We start from the raw sequence: 16698 nt of genomic DNA, 5'->3' as shown, positions 1-16698 counted from the left end.
GCAGAACAATGCTGGGCTGTTAGCTCCATTGATTGCCTTTCAGCTGTGAATAAGCCCCAAGACATGAAACGCAACGGGAAATGCTGGGGAACTCAAATAAGTAGCCCCATTATATGAGTGTTTCTCTCTTTGTGCCGGGCTGGTTCTCGACAGCTCTCCCCACGCTGGCTGGCTTTAAAAGCCAGCATGGCGGTTCAGATCAGGGCACAGCCCGATGGCCCTGACACCGCTGACTTCAGGCCACACAACCCATGGGTCCTACAGCACAGGGGCAGGGAAGAAGCTCAGAACTGGCAACCAGCACCTACACGTCCATGTCCCAGATCCACCACGCCGAACATGTGCCCAGCTGGGGGCACATGTTCACACATTTCACCTGCAAGCCTGTCTGCAAGCCAAGACTGGCGGTGCAGCTTCTGGAAGCATTCTACAGACTGCCACGCTCCCACCAGAAATCACTTTTGGATTACATGTAGGAAATCTGCCCACACACCGTGTTAGAGCTGGTATACATGCCCTACCTGACGCACGTGTGCTCAGGTATATCCTGCAAAGGAGGAGAAGAAACTTCCCTAAGCCTCCTCTTCTTTACTTGCTGCTATTGCGTTCCTAAGAGAGATGCTGATGGGGCAGCTGAGGAGAAAGCTCAGCCTCCTGCAGCTGGTGAATTCACTTCTTGCGGACACTGCCTGTGTGAGGTAATTTGGCCATAAATATTTCTCAGAAACAGTCTGAAGACACGTATCCCGCATAGGCCACCTTCCACCGCCCAACACACGTCCCCAGCTCCTCTGTCACACGTGTGCACCATCACCCATCCTTGGATAGGCCCAGCAGTGTCCGTGGGGTGCGTGGGGCGAGGCGTGGGGCTGGGCACGGCCACCCGCCTGTCACAGCCGGTACCAGGGTCCCCTTGGTTCCTGTGACACCCAGGCCGACGCACGGCGTGGCTGCTCGGGGGGGCCCGGCCGAGGAGGCTGCCCTCCGCCACTGAATCCCCACTCTGTTTCCACAGTGACAAGCCACAAGCTCCCTTTCTCCTCCCAGACAAACGGAGGCTTGAGTGCATCACCGCCTCGGCCCTGGCACACGGCACCCCGGGCATTACAGATTCTCCTCCAGCATCCAGCCCCCCGCGAAGGCCGCAGGCTGCATCTCCCTTTCCCCACAGCATCCCTCCCTGCAGCCTGAAATGGTTTCCCCACTTAATGGCAGGGGAAACTGAGGCACATCACGGCGATCTCGCTGGGATAAGGATTTCAGGCGCCCCCCCAGTAGCTCATCCTGCTGGGCTTTAGAGGAAAGCATGCTGCAAAATCTGGTCACTCAAAATCTGCTACTCCTTGTCACCAGACTGAACACGTCCACGCACAAGCACCAGGCGAACCACTCATCCCCTGCAAACAAAACTAGCCCTCAGCAACCAAGCCCCCAAGTGGCAGGTCTGGAAAGAGCCCCTACCACACAGCAACAAAGGTTCGTGCTCGCGCTGTCCCAAGCAAGCACTTGTCCCCAGTGGGGCTATCCTGCCTGTGGTGTGACCCACTTTTCTGCCACCATGCTCCCAAGGAACGATGCTGCCACCCCAGCCCCATGCATGGGCCGTGGTGGGGTGTTGAGGTGCTTGGGGCGGTAGGGGGCTTGCTCGCTGCTCACGCTGCAGTTCAGCCCCTTTTCCAGGCACCTCTGCCGACAGGAGGGACTGGAGCGGGCTGGCTGCCGCGTGCCATTGCATCTGTCAAATTCTCCAGTGCACACACACTGTCTGGAGCGCGTGCCAGGTGTGGAAGGACAAACAACACCAGAGCCAGCATCGAGCCAGAGCGGTGCAGACGTATAACGCCCAACGCCACGCAAACCTTGCCAGCACACAGTTAAGCCAACTTTGTTTTCTAAACAAATCTGAACCGGCGGAGTGAGTTCATATTGGATCAGCATTTTCCACCACGTATCCGCAGCACTTTTGACCTGATACCAAGCTCCCTAGAGCTGGATTTATTGTCTCATCCGCCCCGAGTCCATGCCAAAGCCATGCCCCGGGAGGGCTGAGGGATTTAACCAACGCCAGAAAGGCTCCATCCGGGAGGAGCTTGCTTTCTGCAAACCCCCCAGTAATGACACCGAGCGCAACTGCGTGGTCACGAGGGAGGAAGAGGAGTGGAGAGGGAGGGAAGAAGGGGTGCTGCTGAAGAAGGGACAGGCAGCACGGAGGTACCCGAAAAGAGGAAGAGGAACAGCCAGCGCCACCAGATGGGAGTGGACAGGGAGGAGACAGGGTGGTCGGAGAGGGCACACCATCAATGGGCATCTGTGGGTGGCTAGTGGCCCCTTCCCCAAAGAAAAACAGTGCAGCCCCAAAATCTGTCTCAGAAAAATTAGAAGCATCTGCGCAGAGCCTGACACCGCAGCCTGCCAGGTGTGAGCCCCCAGACCTCCCCTCCAAAAGCCCCTCCTGGGCCTGCCCAGGCAGGGGGAGAAACAGCTGCTCCTCGCTCCCTTCCCTTCCTCATGCCACAGCACAAAAACACGGCATGGAAATAGCACAGCTGAGCACCCTGCCTTCCCCGGTGGTAGGGGGCACCAAGGGCTGTCCTGGCAGCGGGGAGCCTGCTCAGGTGCCCCCCCTGAGCTTTGCACCCCAAACTGGGTCAGGCTGGGCACAAGGCCCCTTTGCTGCCTGTGCAGGGCAGGTGGCGTTGCCGGCTTATGAAACACGCAGGCACGGCAGGAAAACATCCCTTGCAGCCAGGCAGGAGCACCAGGGGACAGCAGATAAGCAGGGAGAAAGAGCATCCAAAAGCAGTGCCAGGCTGGGCCGGGTACCAGAGGAGGTACCGGGCAGGGAAATGGAGGCCAGCAACCTCCCGGGGAACGGGGATGCCCAAAATACCCGTCAGCCGAGGAGGGAGGGGGCCCCCTGCCTGCCCCACAGCCGGCAGTGTGATGCCCTGTGGCTGGATGTGTCCCCGAGGGGACCCAGGCCCCGCTGGCAGAGCCCGGCCGTTCTGGGTCGGAGCAGCCTCCTCCTCCGCCGCCTCTCTGCAGCATCAGCCCGGCTGCCCGTTCTCCCCAGAAAGCAGGAGGAAAAATGTCACGGGGAGAGGAGCAGACAGGTGTGTGTGCACAGAGAAGGGTGAGGAAGGAGGGGAAGAGGCTCAGGACCACGCGCAGCGACCCCGCAGCGTTTCCATCGCGAGCCTCCCCGCCCCGCAGATGCATGCAGGGGAAAGGGGCCGGAGGGGGGAGTGCAGCTCCTCGATGCGGGGTGGCTGTGGGACGCTGGGGCTTCAGTCATGGGGTGGCAGAATCCCCTGCCTCTCCCCTCCCTCGCACCTCTGGGGAACAAGCAGGAGGGAGATGGATGCAGGCAGCCGAGCCAGGGCTCCCTTACCTGGCGGTGCCCGTGCTGGGGGGGATGTGGGTGTGCGGGAGGTAAATCCACGGCTCTGCTCGCCTCTCCGAGCGCTGGCGAAGGCCTCCGTGCAGTCACATCGAGGAGTGGCCTGCGGGTAGGTGCTCCAGCTCACCGCTCGATCGAAGCTGCCGGGGATTCATCGCGAAAGACTTCGCCTTCTGCGAGGAGAGGAGAGGAGAAAAGGGAGGAAAAAAAAAAAAAAAAAAAAGGAAAAAAAATAGAAAAAAACACCAGCTTAAGACTTGGAGGGTAGATTCACTTCTTTCTTAGGTTTCCAATGGCAACTGAATATACCACAGATGAAGATCCAGGGTGTGTGTGTGTGTGCGAATGTGCGCGTGTGGGAGGGACGGAGAGATGCACAGCTGCTGAGTCCACAGGCAGCGTGGGGTGCGAGCGAGCCGGGGCGGAGGAGACGGTGTGGGAGCAGGCAGCTGGACACGGGCAGCAGAGCAGGCAGACAGACCGACGGAGAGGGGTTTGGAGGATGGAGACGGGGTGGCCTGCATCCCCAGGGGTCAGGCTGGCAGACACACAGCCTCCCACCCGAGGTGCCCCCCGCGGGCTCTGCTCAGGCTCAAAGTGCTGCTGCTCGTGCCCCCCAGCATCCCACCCCTGCCACGCCACCGTGCACGGATCCCCCACCAACTCGGTCCCCCCAGAAGGCAAGGTGTTGGCTTCTCTTCCTCAGGTGTGCCACACCAACGGGGCTGCACAGCTGTCTGGGCATGCCTCCGAGCTTTCAGACAACCACCACGCAGCCACATCAGCTGCACGCAGCCTGTGCTGCCGCTCCGGAGCACGCAGCAGCAGCGTTTCTGCGTGGCAGAGTGAACGCTGGCCCCTGCATGCTGAATTCCTGAACGTATCTGCCGTGCACAAACCCCTGACCGCTTACCCATAATTTCCACCGCACACATACACGTCACTTAATAACCCCACCTCTGTACCAGCGACCAGAAACACTGCCATCTACACACACACACACACGTCTACACCGCAGCAAGCGGTGCACCACTACATCACAACGCGCCCATCAATACGAAAACAAAAGCACATAAAACACCCCGACACATTTAGGAACATAAGTCAAGCAAGCACCGCGGGCTGCATATCACACACGGAGATCCTGTGCTTCCAAATTGCCTGCAGCACACAAGCTGATAGCATCAGACACTGTTACCTACCTAACTCAGCCCACACAGTGGCAAACCATCCTTCTGGATCCTAAACGCTAGCCCCAGCATCATCAAACACCAGCCATATTCTGTCACATGGAAAACACAAATACTCATCAACATCCAGCACAGGCAGGCAAACACAAGCTACACATGAAACGCAGGCAGCCGGCATCGCTCACCAAAGAAATAATAACCTCCTTGGAAGTTGGGAAGCTGGAGCTCACTTTGGAGACAGCTGCATCGTGCTGTGCACCTGTACGCGTGCACACACGCACACCTACAGCCTCCATCCCCCAAATCTGTCTTTTCCTGCACTTTCTCTACTTCTTCCTGCTCCACCACCTCCCAGCAAAGCCCAAGTATCTGTCCTCTGACATGGGCCGGGGAAAAGTCAGTGGAGAAGAGAGCTTGTGAAAGCATCCGCGCTCATCTCTTCTCCCTTCCTCCCTTTCTTCTGACGTGCGTAATTGGTGTGCAAAGAAGAGTGCGAGGTCCCACCAGCCCCGAGTGCTCTGAAACTGGCTGATGGTGGCAGCAGGTGACACAAGTGCAAAACCTAAGCACGGTGGAGGAGGGTGTACGTGCACAGAATAAACCCCTGTGGGATGGAGAGACCTTGTAACCAGCTTCCCCAGGAACCAGCTTCCCCCAGGTCCACGGAGAGGCACGGAGGTGCGTGAGGTGGGCGAGAAGGAGAAGAGATGGGGCTGGCACTAAGGTGGGCTTAGCCACACAGCACCACGAGCAGTTGGAAGAGTAAAACTGGGGCTGGATATTAGGGTCCGCGTGTGTCTGGGGGACAGGGAAGCACCGGCTGTGCAGGGAGAGGCTGGGAAGGGGAACAGGAGAAGAATAGGAGAGCACGGGCTGTTCTGGGGGGAAAAGCAGCCAGGTGTGGGTAGTTCCCAGGAGCTACGTACCCTCACACACACTGGCTTCCATGTCTCTTCACAAAGCATCCCCCAGCCTCCCTGCCACCACATGCAAATGCACCCTCCCCACCGTTACTCAGCCACGCAGGCTGCCCAGAGCCACCTACTTCACACCTCCCCGGGCGCCTTCCCACCTTCCCACGCACGCACCGCACGCACCGCTCACACCTGCGGGCGGCAGCGCAAGAGGAGCCAGGAAAAAAGAAGCTTTGGGAAGCCCCCAGCACCGCCTCAGCCCCTCCATCATGCCCCTCTTCCACCACCACCGTTTACCTTTTAGAAGTGCTGGCAAAAGGGCGAGTATTTCCTCTCCCTCGTCTCAACTTGGCCCATGCAGCCGGGCAATCTCTGCCTGCTAGGGCTGGCGTTTCCTCTCCGTTGTGCTCTGCTGTACCTGCTCGCCTCTGCCCACAAACATCAATTGTGCATTACAGGAGATGAATAATGCAGGCTGAAAGGGGACAAGCGAGAGCCTTTTGGGCCTCAGCAAGGCATGTGTACAGAGAGGAGCGGAGAAGGAGCTGCCTCATTTTGTCAGAGCTCACATGTGCTGTTGAACCTGGAAAAGCCACCACGGCCTTAAGTGCCTCTTGGGTTAAAGCGCTGTCAGGAGGGTGATTTAAAGAGGGCTTCGGCCCCAGGGTTTCTAATAGGAGCTGGGAGGTGACACAGAGGTGTCGTGTGTGGGTAGGCAAGGAGGATCTTCATCGCTGAGTTACTTAGCACTCAGCTAAGCAGCTGAAGAGAGCTGTTGGTGGAAAAGGGAACCATCGTCCTAAACTGGCCTCCAAACCATCTGCTCCTGCGCTTCAGGGGCATGAGAGCAGCACCACGATGGGCTGAACAAGCAGCAAGGGAAAGAGAGAGCAGGGTGAACAGGAGCAAGGGGGATGTGCATGAGTGCTTGCACATGTACATCTGCACGGTGTTCGTCTTGTTCATCTCTAAAGGATTTGTTCTGCCTCATCCGCACTTGCCTGCTTTGTGCTGGCAAGGAAGGAGATCTGGAAGACGCAAAAACGTGCCTCTGTCAGTGCTTCCAAGAGTGTGAGCCAATGCTGGAAGGGGACAAGAGGGACAACGTGGTGCCATGTGTGCACATGGGTGTGCAGCAATCACAGGGTGACCACGTTTGTGCACATGTGTGTGAGCATTACCTACAGGCAGCATCTATATACCAACTAATTTGTTAGTGTACATCTGCAGCTTGAGCATCCCTGTGGTGCTGCGAGTGCACACAGAACTGTGCCACGTGCCCCCTTGGGTGTGCTCACGTCCGCGGAGAAGGGATCCCTCTCTGGGTGGAGGAGTCTGTCTGGCTCCTGCGCTGCCTCTCCTCCGGGTCTCTGCCGCTCCTTTCTCGCCTTCCCTCGGCTCCCCTCGCTCACTGGCAGCAGCGTACTCTGCCCCGGGAACCGACTCCCACACAGCAACACACAGCAAGGGAACTCCCTTGCAGTTCCCTGGTATCTTCCCATACCAGGAGCCAGAAAATGAAGGAAAACCTCACTGGGCAACCTGAACTGCACCCATTCCCTTTCCACGTCCTCGGCACCCTTTTCCAGCCCCCAGGAACTGCATCACCAGCCTGCACCCAAACCCTGAACTTCCACCACAAAGCAGACTCGAGGTTCACATCCAGTCCCTGGGCCATCTAAAGCTGAGACAGCTCAGGTAAGACAGCCCAAGGTGCAGTTAGGAGACAGCAGTCCCTGTATCTGAGAATATAAAGTGACTCCTGCAGTCATACCTGACTGATTTTCAATTCCCCAGCCAGCATCACCCACAGCTGGGTTTGGTGCAGGAAACATTTTGCACCGATTGCAGTCAGCCCAGCTCAGGTTCGTGCCTCCAGAGCCAAAGGGATATGTCTTAGGGGCTCTGACACTGCTCCCACTTCGTAAGGCTAAACCTAGGGCCAGATCCCACACGTACTGTACATTTGCCTTTGCCCCATGTCCCAGTCTGTTCCTGTCCCCTCTGGAGAACAAAACGAGCACGCAGGAGCCAGATGTGAAAATCCATCCACCAAGCTGTGATATCCCCAAACTTCACCCAACACCGTGTGCTGAAAGCCTCCAAACTCAAGGCTTTCCCCTTTAACTTGTCCCCAGGTTTCCTCTGAGCAGAGACCCAACCTTTCGCCTTGTTGCTCACCAGCAAGACAATGAATTCCATATCAATAAGAGAGCTCTACGGCACATCCCATCCGTTCCCTGATGTTTTCCCCACACAATACAACCGAGAAGGTCCACCTCGTTGATTCTCCAGACCCATGGTGCAGGCCTCTGGGAGCCAGGCCAGGATCTCCCCAGGTGGTTTTTGTTCTTGTTTTTGGTTTTCTCAGAGAGGATCCCTGCACGCAGCTGAGGCAGTTTGGGTGACCTTTTCACTGCTGGCAATCACGACCAAGAAAAACAGCGCTTTGTGCTAAAATTTAACACAACCAGTGCAGGCCAGCCCCAGCAGCCACTTGGGGCTCCCCAAGTGCAGCAACACCATCATTTCTGCTCCTCTCAGCTTGGAGCTCCTCCAACATTTGCCTCTGCTCTTCCCTCACCCCAGGGTCTCTCCCCCAGCCCTGCACCCCTTTCTCCCCTCCTCATCTTCCCCACTTTCCCGGTGAGCAGCTCCTGCCCATGCCTTTCCCCATCTTCCAGCTGAAGGTCCCTGCCGAGCAGGCAGAGCAAGCCCCTGATTACCATTCAAGCTGGATACTCATCAGGCAGAAATGCCCCTCCAGGAGATCCATTAACAGTCCATAAGGTTAACTTAATCCAGCCAGTCTTGTGTGGTCTCTGCCCAAATTCCCTATTACATTAACAGTCTCGAGTCTTAATTAGCATGTGAGGCAGAGGTGGCATTATTAATGGAGATAATGCAGAGCGTTAAGAATAAACAGGCCAGGCCGCCTCTCCCCCACCATGCATGCAAATCCTTTTCTGTGCAGGAACTGCGGGAGCATCCCCCATGGGCAGCACGCACGGGCTGGGGTGCTCTCCGCTGACAAAGAGCCCCAGGACAGGAGGCCAGGCTGGCGCAGGAGGGCCGTGGAGATGGAAACGAGGGAGAAGAAGCCACGCCAAGGAAGACGGCTCTAATGACAGGCTGTTTTCCATGCCCCCAGCCTGCTAATTCACACCTCCAGCAGTGCCAGGCAGGCTGGGGATGGAGTGGGAAGAGCAGGGCCCTGAGCAGAGCCTGGCCTTCCCATTTCCCAGCACAGCAAGCTCCCGCTCCCTCGGGCCCACCAGCCAGCCCCTGCCAAATCCATTTGTCCAATCTTGCGCTTTCTACTAATCCTGTTGAGCCATCCTTTAAGTTGCTCTCAGGCAGAGATAGCAAATGCGGCTGATGCCTTAAGATGCTTCCCCCGACCTTGCTCAATTCAAGATAAAGGGCTTTGATTTAAAAAATTACAGTGGGGGTCTGTCACCGATCCATCCCATGGATTAAAGGAAAGCAAACAGAGGCACGGGGTGCAGCCGGTGTTAAGTGATCAGGCAGGAAAGGAAAGAAAGGTTACAACAGCATGGGGTATCAGGCAGAAGAAAGTAAAGTTAAGAAGGGAAATGCCTTCTCCCTCGCCATCCCCACTCTTGGCTACTTGTATGAGAGCCTCACACACACCTGGTGCGGTGCAGTGTCTATGCACCTTCCCTGGTCTGAAGGGAAGAGGGAGGCTGCTGCGCTGCCCCGTGGGGTCAGCGGGCTGGAAGCAGGCTGACAGAGTTGGAGATGAGCTCCCTGGCCCACGAGAGGTGCCCTGCAGGGAACAGAGACCGAAATCTCAGGACATCAGTGGCTGCTACAGAGATCAGCCCCGCTCTGTCCCCAGCCCCTCGCTGCTGTCTCTCCTTCTGATGCTACTCAAACCCCTCTGCCTTCAGCTCTTGCCCAGATCAAACCTCTCCCCTCATCCCCAGCCCTTGCTGGCATTACCATCCCTCAGTCTCCCTGCTGCCTCTCCTGGCCCCGTTCCCATCTGACAGCATCAGAGCAAGCTTCTCATCACTCGCCTCAGTCCCCCACAGCCCTGAATTCAAAGCTCACTCAGAACAGATGTCCTAAGGGCTACAGAAGGTACCTTCTTCTTTTCCTGAACCCTTCAGTCCCAGAAGGTTGTTTCACTCTCTCCCAGACCCTTTTTCATCCTGGCATGAGCCCATTTTCTTTGAAGAATGACCACAAGATGGCTGGTGTTCCATTTTCATTCGTCTTTCCTCCATCAGCTGGCTGAGGGTCTCGGCTAACCAGGAAATATAACAAAATCTTAATTTCAGCGAGGGTTTTGTCACTGAATCTCTCGGTCTGCTTTAGAAAAGCCTAGTGCTGACCTGGGAGATGACTCTTGGGCATCTCTTTCAAATGGGTCAAGATCTCCCCGTACTGTGCTTAAGTTTGAGAGCTTTCTCAGATGTAGTCCACGTCCCCTTACCCTCTCCTCCCACTCTCCTTCACCGAGCATCACACCAGCAGCATGCCCAACCCGTATTTTCCCAAGATATTTGTGTCTGCAGGCTGACCCACCATCAATCATCCCTTTCCTCTCCGCTGATCTGAACAGCACCTAGTCATGCTCAGATCAGAGTCCTAACCAGATCTCCATCACCTCTGGCCTGTCAGTCCCCTCACCTGCTCCACACCGGCCAGTCCTAGCTCCTGTCTGTGCTGAACACCACAGCCCGTGCTCGGAGAACCCATTCCTGCATCCTGTGGTCCACTCCAACATTCTCCTTCCTATTTTTTTCCAAGCCTTCTAGAGCCCTACTCAGTCCCGTTTTTATGCTCCGGGGCACCCTTAGCTGCTTCAGAGCCCTTGCCCAGCTTCTCCCCCTCTTCTACATTGTGCCCTGCAGCTGACACAAAAACCTTCACCTCTGTGGGACCTGGAAAAGAGATGATAAGAGACTGCAACACAAGAGAGATCTATAAACCCACACAGGAAGGTTAGAGGGGACAGGTATTGACTGTCTCTTCCCACCCAAGAATTAAGGGTCAGGAAATGAAAGAAGAACTTAACAGGTTCAAGACAAGCAGAAGCTGTTTCACTCTGCATTTTTAAGTTGTAGAACTTCCTGCTCTAAGTTTCTGTTGATGTTAAAACTTGAACTGACTTCAAAAAGTGGTGGAACAAAGACATGGAAAAAAAATCCATAGAGACCTAAGAGGTGTACAACGGATCTTCTAGCACAAGGCTTCAGCCACACATCACTAGAGGCTAAAAGGGTGGTCAGAGGAAGTGTTCCTACACAGTTGTCCTGTCCACATGGTCTTCCCTCTGGTCATCCTGTTAGCTACTCTTGGAGATAGTGGACTGGAAGGACCTCTGACCTGGATCAGGAGATCCTTCCTACATTCCCGTGGCTTTCCACAGCCATACTGACCAAGAAGTCAAGGACAAGTAGGAGCTATGAGCAGCAATATCATGTTGGTGCATGAGGTCTTCCTGGAGATGGATGGACAACAGAGCAAACAACAGACCCCCTTCCAAGAAGGGCTTTTTCCCCCTGCCCTAAGGCTGGAAGGAGGTCTGAGGTCATTTCACCCAGTCATCCTAGTACAGATCCTTGCTGGGGATAACATCTGTGCCTAGTCCCCTCGATGCGTTGTTCCAAACTTTGTGAGACCAAATCCCCTTTCCCTGCTGATAAACACAGAGCCTTTTCAGCAGACCATCTGTAACGGGGCCAACCCCCCTTGAACTCCCTTCCATTTTCCTGACCTGTCTATCACACTATTCACGGCAGCCTCTCCACACTAATCCTTTTATTATGATCTGACTCAATTTTCCTGGCCTGCGAGTGCAATGGGGAAAGGAAAAAAAAAAAAAAAAAAAAGGAGGGGTGTTAATCCTTCTGACCTTGTTGTCCCAATTCTGCGCCATCTGTGACTAGGGAGTCAGAGGAGAGAAGCCTGATCCTCCTGACCCCACTGTCCCCATGCCAAACCATCTTTGCCTGGAAAGAGGGAACTACCAACTGTGGAAAGCTTAGCCTGTACTCTTCTAGAAAGCTGTTGTGGCAAAGCCCCTTTTCACCCAAGGCAATTCCCACAGGATTGCCTCCTAGACCTGCTCTCCAGCCAGAAAGGATGGGGAGAAAGAGGAAATAATTTCCTCCACTTCCATCAGACTCTATTTACTCCTTCCTCCCGTACCACCTCTGTGCTCCCTCAACAACAGTATCTGCACATCCTCCAAAGGTTCTTCCCCTTGCTCAGCCTCATGGCATGCTTCTGCCCATCCTTTGCCCCCCAAAATAATCTCCTCCTTTCCTTGGTGTTTACAGTCCTCAAATACATGTGAACCGTTGTTGTGCCATCATCTAGCCAAGCTCTTCATATTTAGTCATTTTAATCTCTCCTCATAAGTCCCTCCAGCCCTTTAATCATTTTTTGTTTCTCTTCTCCGAATTCCCTCCGATTTATCACCCTCCTTCAGCTAGAATAGCACCCAGGTTTGAATGCCAGGTTTTCCAGACTGGTCTTGCTCCAGCCTTGGAAATAACATGAATCAGGCCTGCCTCGTGCTTCAAGGCTTGATGTTTCTGGATGTACTCGAGCACACAGATGTCAGAACAGCTAGCTCGCTTCATACATACCAGGGAATACAACTCAGGACTATCTCCAAAAGCACGGGACCTCTCCCCGGGGAGCTGAAGAAGCAGCTTCGTTAGGGACAGAGGGAGAAGAAGGAAGGTGCAGGAAGGTTGGATGGCATCCAGCTGAACATGGCACGTAGCTACAAACACACACAAACCTTAAGAAGAGCGATCAAGTCCAAGACATGGAAAAGGTGCATTACACACACACTCATATCAGAAGTAAATGCACATACAATTACCAGAGGCACTTACACAAATGCACACAGGCATTCGTATATGTGGATAATACAGATGAAGCTATAAAGAAGGGAATGACAGATGGCCACATGCAGACTTTTCGCACACACACATAACCTGTGCATGCAGGAAGGTAGGACAGACAGTCTAGCAGAAAGAACTGCTTCTCTCCCTGCTCATACATACGTGTTCTCATGCATATGCTGATGTTCCCAGAGAAAGGAGAGCTCACAGAGCCCTCGTAGTAACCTAAAATCCACAGGCAGCTCTGACCCATCTGGTCCACAGACTGAGCTCATGAGCCATGGAAAGAATGAAGACAAACATATGACACCTTGCCTTAAGGCAACTGGTAGCCTGTACATCATCCCGGGACACAGCCTGCACATCCACAGTGCCTTCAGTGGTGATTAGCTTACCACCAAAACCCATTCAGAAGCGATGTGGGTGCTGAGGAGCACAGAGGGGAAGGGATTTCCCCACAGGCCAGCTGTGGCAGAGCGAGGGATCCTTCCTGATGTGCTGAGACCCTCTCCCTACACGTTATGTTACTGATGGCCCTTCATTACAAAAGTATCTGCTCTGTCTCTGTGCTATCAGAATAACAAACACCTAGAAGACTCAAAACCACCCATGGTTTCTTGCACACTGTACTTCCCCTGTGGCATACCAAACTCAGAAGGGTGTTAATTTCATGTGTGGTGCCATAAAACGTCGCCTGGAACCAAGTTATGTGCCAAAGGGCTGGAGATGTGCTCATGGGATGGCTGCGGACGGGGAGGCCTAGCCCTGGCACCTCATGTGGGTCGGTGCAGGAGGATGGACGGGCCTGACCTTCACAGACCCTTCAGGTCACTCACCTCCACCTGGACGGGCCTGACCTTCACAGACCCTTCTGGTCACTCACCTGGCTCCTAAGGGCTTGTTTCCAGCCCCTCGTAATGCCGGGGATAGAGTGACAACCGCCCTCCCCTCCTTCTGTACCTCAGCTGGTCGGCTGGAACTGGGCTTCCTCCTGGCTTGGAAGTGCTGAGCAAATGAGGTCATTTCTCCTCAGCAACAGCAAATTATTTGGTCGGTCCTACTCACAAACAAAGCAGTTCATCTCGGGCAATGGCTGGGTACCTGCGAGCTGCCAGGAGACCCAAAGCCTGCCGTGGGGTCTGCTCTATTAAAGAGGAGGCCATGGGTCGACAAGACACAAAGCTGCCACGCCGGGTGGGGAGCACCGGGAAGCCAGGACATGGGCGCAGCTCTGCTAACGTGAGGCAAATATATATATCATATATATATATTTGGGCTAAGAGGGAGAGCAGCCAGGTCTCTCTGTCTCAGCAAATGTAGTGATATTTTCTGCCACAGCCGCTGACGGCACCGGGAGGCTCTGGCAGGCCCTGATGTGGCCACGAGCCCTGCTCCCAGGTGGGCAGCACGCTCCGCCACACGCCAGCGGGGTCAGGCGAGGGAGCTGCGCCCTGCCCGGAGCTGCAGCTGGCTCCGGACACGACCCACGGAGGAACGACCACCATCTGCTGTCCTCCCTCCTCCCTGCCTGCGGTTTTGCCTTTTGGATTTTAACCGCAGGCTGCCCCACAGCCAACACAACACCTCCCAGTGTCCCCCCAGACGCCCTCTCTGCCCTGCAAGCCGCTCCCGCTCCACGGCGTGGCTTTGCACCAGATCAGACAACGCATCCCCAGATGCCCGCTCCTCCCGGAGCTGGGCAAAGAGAGGGAAAGGCCACGCATCCGCGGCTGCTGGCATGGTTTTTGATGGGGGGGGAGAGCAATGAAGGCAGCTCCCCGCATCCCGGCAAACCTGCCCGCTGCTGGGCTTGGTGCCCTGAAAGGCGAGCACGTAGCGGGGGGAAAATAATGGGGTGAGGAGGGTGGCAGGTAGGGAAGGGGCTGGGGGGAAGGTTTTTAGGCTGGGGAAATCGGTGGGGTTGGAGTGGCTGCTTCTCACCCCCGGCACCGCGGCAGAAGCCCTCCGGTCCCTGCAGTTCCCTCACCGCTGCTGGTACAGTCTGCACGGAAGGGGGGGGGGGTGAGGCGGGAGGGGGGCTGTATTTAAATAAATTAATAATGCATGCTCCATGCAAATGAGTCTTCCTTGGAATATTACATTACTGATGCCGCTGGGCTGCGTGTGCCCAGAGCCAGGAGTGGCAGGGTGCGTGGGGACGGGGTGGGGGGCAGGAGGGAGGGATTCACCCCCAATCCCCCATACCCCAGCACAGCACCAATCCGCCCCCTCCACCCAGCACCCCCACATCACACACTCCCTCTTCCTCCCACCTCCCCGTGCATGACAAATACCTTGGCTCGCAGCAGGCAATGCAGGCTCCCTGGTCCCCCAGGCCCCCTCCAGGGACGCGGGCCCCCCCTACACATCCACACACGCTCCCTTCCCTTGCACATCACCATCGCCCTCCTCCTCCAACATCAGCAGCACTCTCCCCATCCCTGCTTCATAGCTCTCTACCTCCAAGGTGGGCAGAAGGCTCATGCTCTCCAGCCTTTAGGGGGAAAAAGGAGAGGAAGCAGCTCCTAAGCCTGGCCTTGCACATGTGCACCCACTCCGTGTGTACGCACCGGCCCCCGGCAGCAGCAGGCGCCTGCGTGAGGGTGCAAACGGACCACGGCTGCAAGATGCCTGCGCCCGCAGCGCCCGAGCGGTGCTCTGCTCCCCACCACCTCCTTCTCCAGTTGCTCACCAGGATGTTTGCAGGCATATTTTGCTCGTGCACAGCCTGCTTCCCGCCGCCCCTGCACGCGTACACACGTGCACACACGTGTGCTGGCATGCATGTGTGTGTACAGGGGTAGGGGGGAGCCACGGCAGCACACGCACAAGAGGGCATTACGCAGAGCAGCTCCCGAATATGCTGTCTGCTGCAGCATTAGCAGATTTATGCTGCCTTTCCCCAACCAGATACAAGCTCTGGAATGGGAACAGCAGCAGCTGTGCACTCCTGCCTGTCCTAGGATGAGAATAGGATGCGTCCGTTCGCCTTTCTCCCCCACCCCCACGCCTCCTCCTTCCCCCTCCTCTTGCTCCCATTCATTCATTCAGCTTCTCCTCCCCCCATCCCGTGCCCCAAAGCAGGAGGATCCTTATGCATAAAAATGTGGGCACGCTTTTTCCCTGGCGGAACACCCGGGCAGGCAGACACCCTGCAAGCAATGCATATGCACATACGTATGCACCCGAGTAGCTGTCCTGGGCCCCCACGCAAACAGCCGAATCCCACTGCCACGCACACGCACTCGCCAGACGCCACGCAATGACTTTTCTGCAGCCAGCCAGCCTCCCAGCAGAGCGGTGTAAGAGCAGAGCAGGGATTTACTCACTCCCCTGCATCCAAACCAGGCAGGCGTTCACGCAGCGCGCGCGCACACACACACGCAGGAACATCACTGGCTGCAAAGGCTCCCCGACAAAGTTTGCAGGGAGGCAGGGGGCTGTGGGACGAGGGTGTCTTTTTCTCCCCACCACCACTGCGAGCGATATCCATAGGTGTCTGCGTATCTATAGGTACATATGGGGGATATGCACGTACCCATGGATATATTTGCTCATACAGATGTATACACACACGCAGGCACACACACACACGTACATCCATCACACGCACGTATCCCCTCCTCTTGCAGAATCTGAACAGAAGCAGAGCACTCAAACCCAGCTGCAAGCCCTGGTATTCAGCATCCCGAGCCCCAGCACTGCACACACACACACGCAGAGGCACACACACACACACTGAAGGGGAGCACCTCTCTTCCTTCCCATCTCCCCATGTGGGCTTTTCCCCCCCCCCGGCCGCTTCTCCTCGCCACCTCCTCGCACTCACCCCTCGCCTTCATCCTCGGGTGGGAGGCATCCGCCCCGCCGTGGGGCACGGGCAGTGGGGAGAAAGCCGTCCTCCCCCCTTCCCTCTCTGCTCCCCTCCGAGCTCTAGGAGAGGGCGACAGCAGGGGACACGCCAGCCAGCCGCACGCCCCGAATGTGGCACACGCGCACGCACACGCACCTACCTGCTCCCGCAGGGGCGAGCGCTCCCGGCTCCCACGCGTGCCATGCCCCACGAGGCGGCAGGAGCCCCAAAGCCCTGCCTCGAAGCCACCTGCAGCCCCTCGGAGGTGGCCCCCCCAGGCCCGTGCCACCCCCCTTCAAGCCGTGTTTTCCCCTGCCCCGCCGCCCCTAGGCAGCGCTGCCAGCCGCGCAGGCACCCGGGCGGCACAGGCGGGGATGGAGCATCCCGGGCAGGGCGCGCACAGCCGGGGGATTTGCTGCTTTCTCCGCAGCCGCATCACTGGGGGGGGGGG

General features: G+C 56.5%; 1 protein-coding gene across 7 annotated transcripts in view; it reads right to left on the bottom strand.

Annotated features, from left to right (window-relative positions):
- The window catches only part of ELFN2 (extracellular leucine rich repeat and fibronectin type III domain containing 2), a 51309-nt gene extending 34618 nt beyond the window's left edge, over nucleotides 1–16691 (bottom strand). The window contains exons 1-2 of one of the 7 annotated variants that reach the window (XM_035342991.1): nucleotides 16408–16691; nucleotides 3392–3573 (exon numbers count right to left, since the gene is read on the bottom strand). The gene's annotated coding sequence lies outside the window, so the exon portion shown is untranslated. Of the gene's footprint in view, nucleotides 1–3391; nucleotides 3574–14335; nucleotides 14375–14688; nucleotides 14714–14854; nucleotides 14942–15633; nucleotides 15732–16223; nucleotides 16368–16407 lie in introns of those variants that run through there. The other 6 variants (XM_035343000.1, XM_035343025.1, XM_035343010.1 and 3 more) reach the window with 6 other exon arrangements.
- Between the last annotated feature and the right edge of the window lie 7 nt (nucleotides 16692–16698).

The sequence above is a fragment of the Oxyura jamaicensis genome, chromosome 1, assembly GCF_011077185.1.
Source record: "Oxyura jamaicensis isolate SHBP4307 breed ruddy duck chromosome 1, BPBGC_Ojam_1.0, whole genome shotgun sequence".
NCBI classification, from domain to species: domain Eukaryota; kingdom Metazoa; phylum Chordata; class Aves; order Anseriformes; family Anatidae; genus Oxyura; species Oxyura jamaicensis.
This window is presented reverse-complemented; position numbering and strand designations above follow the sequence as displayed.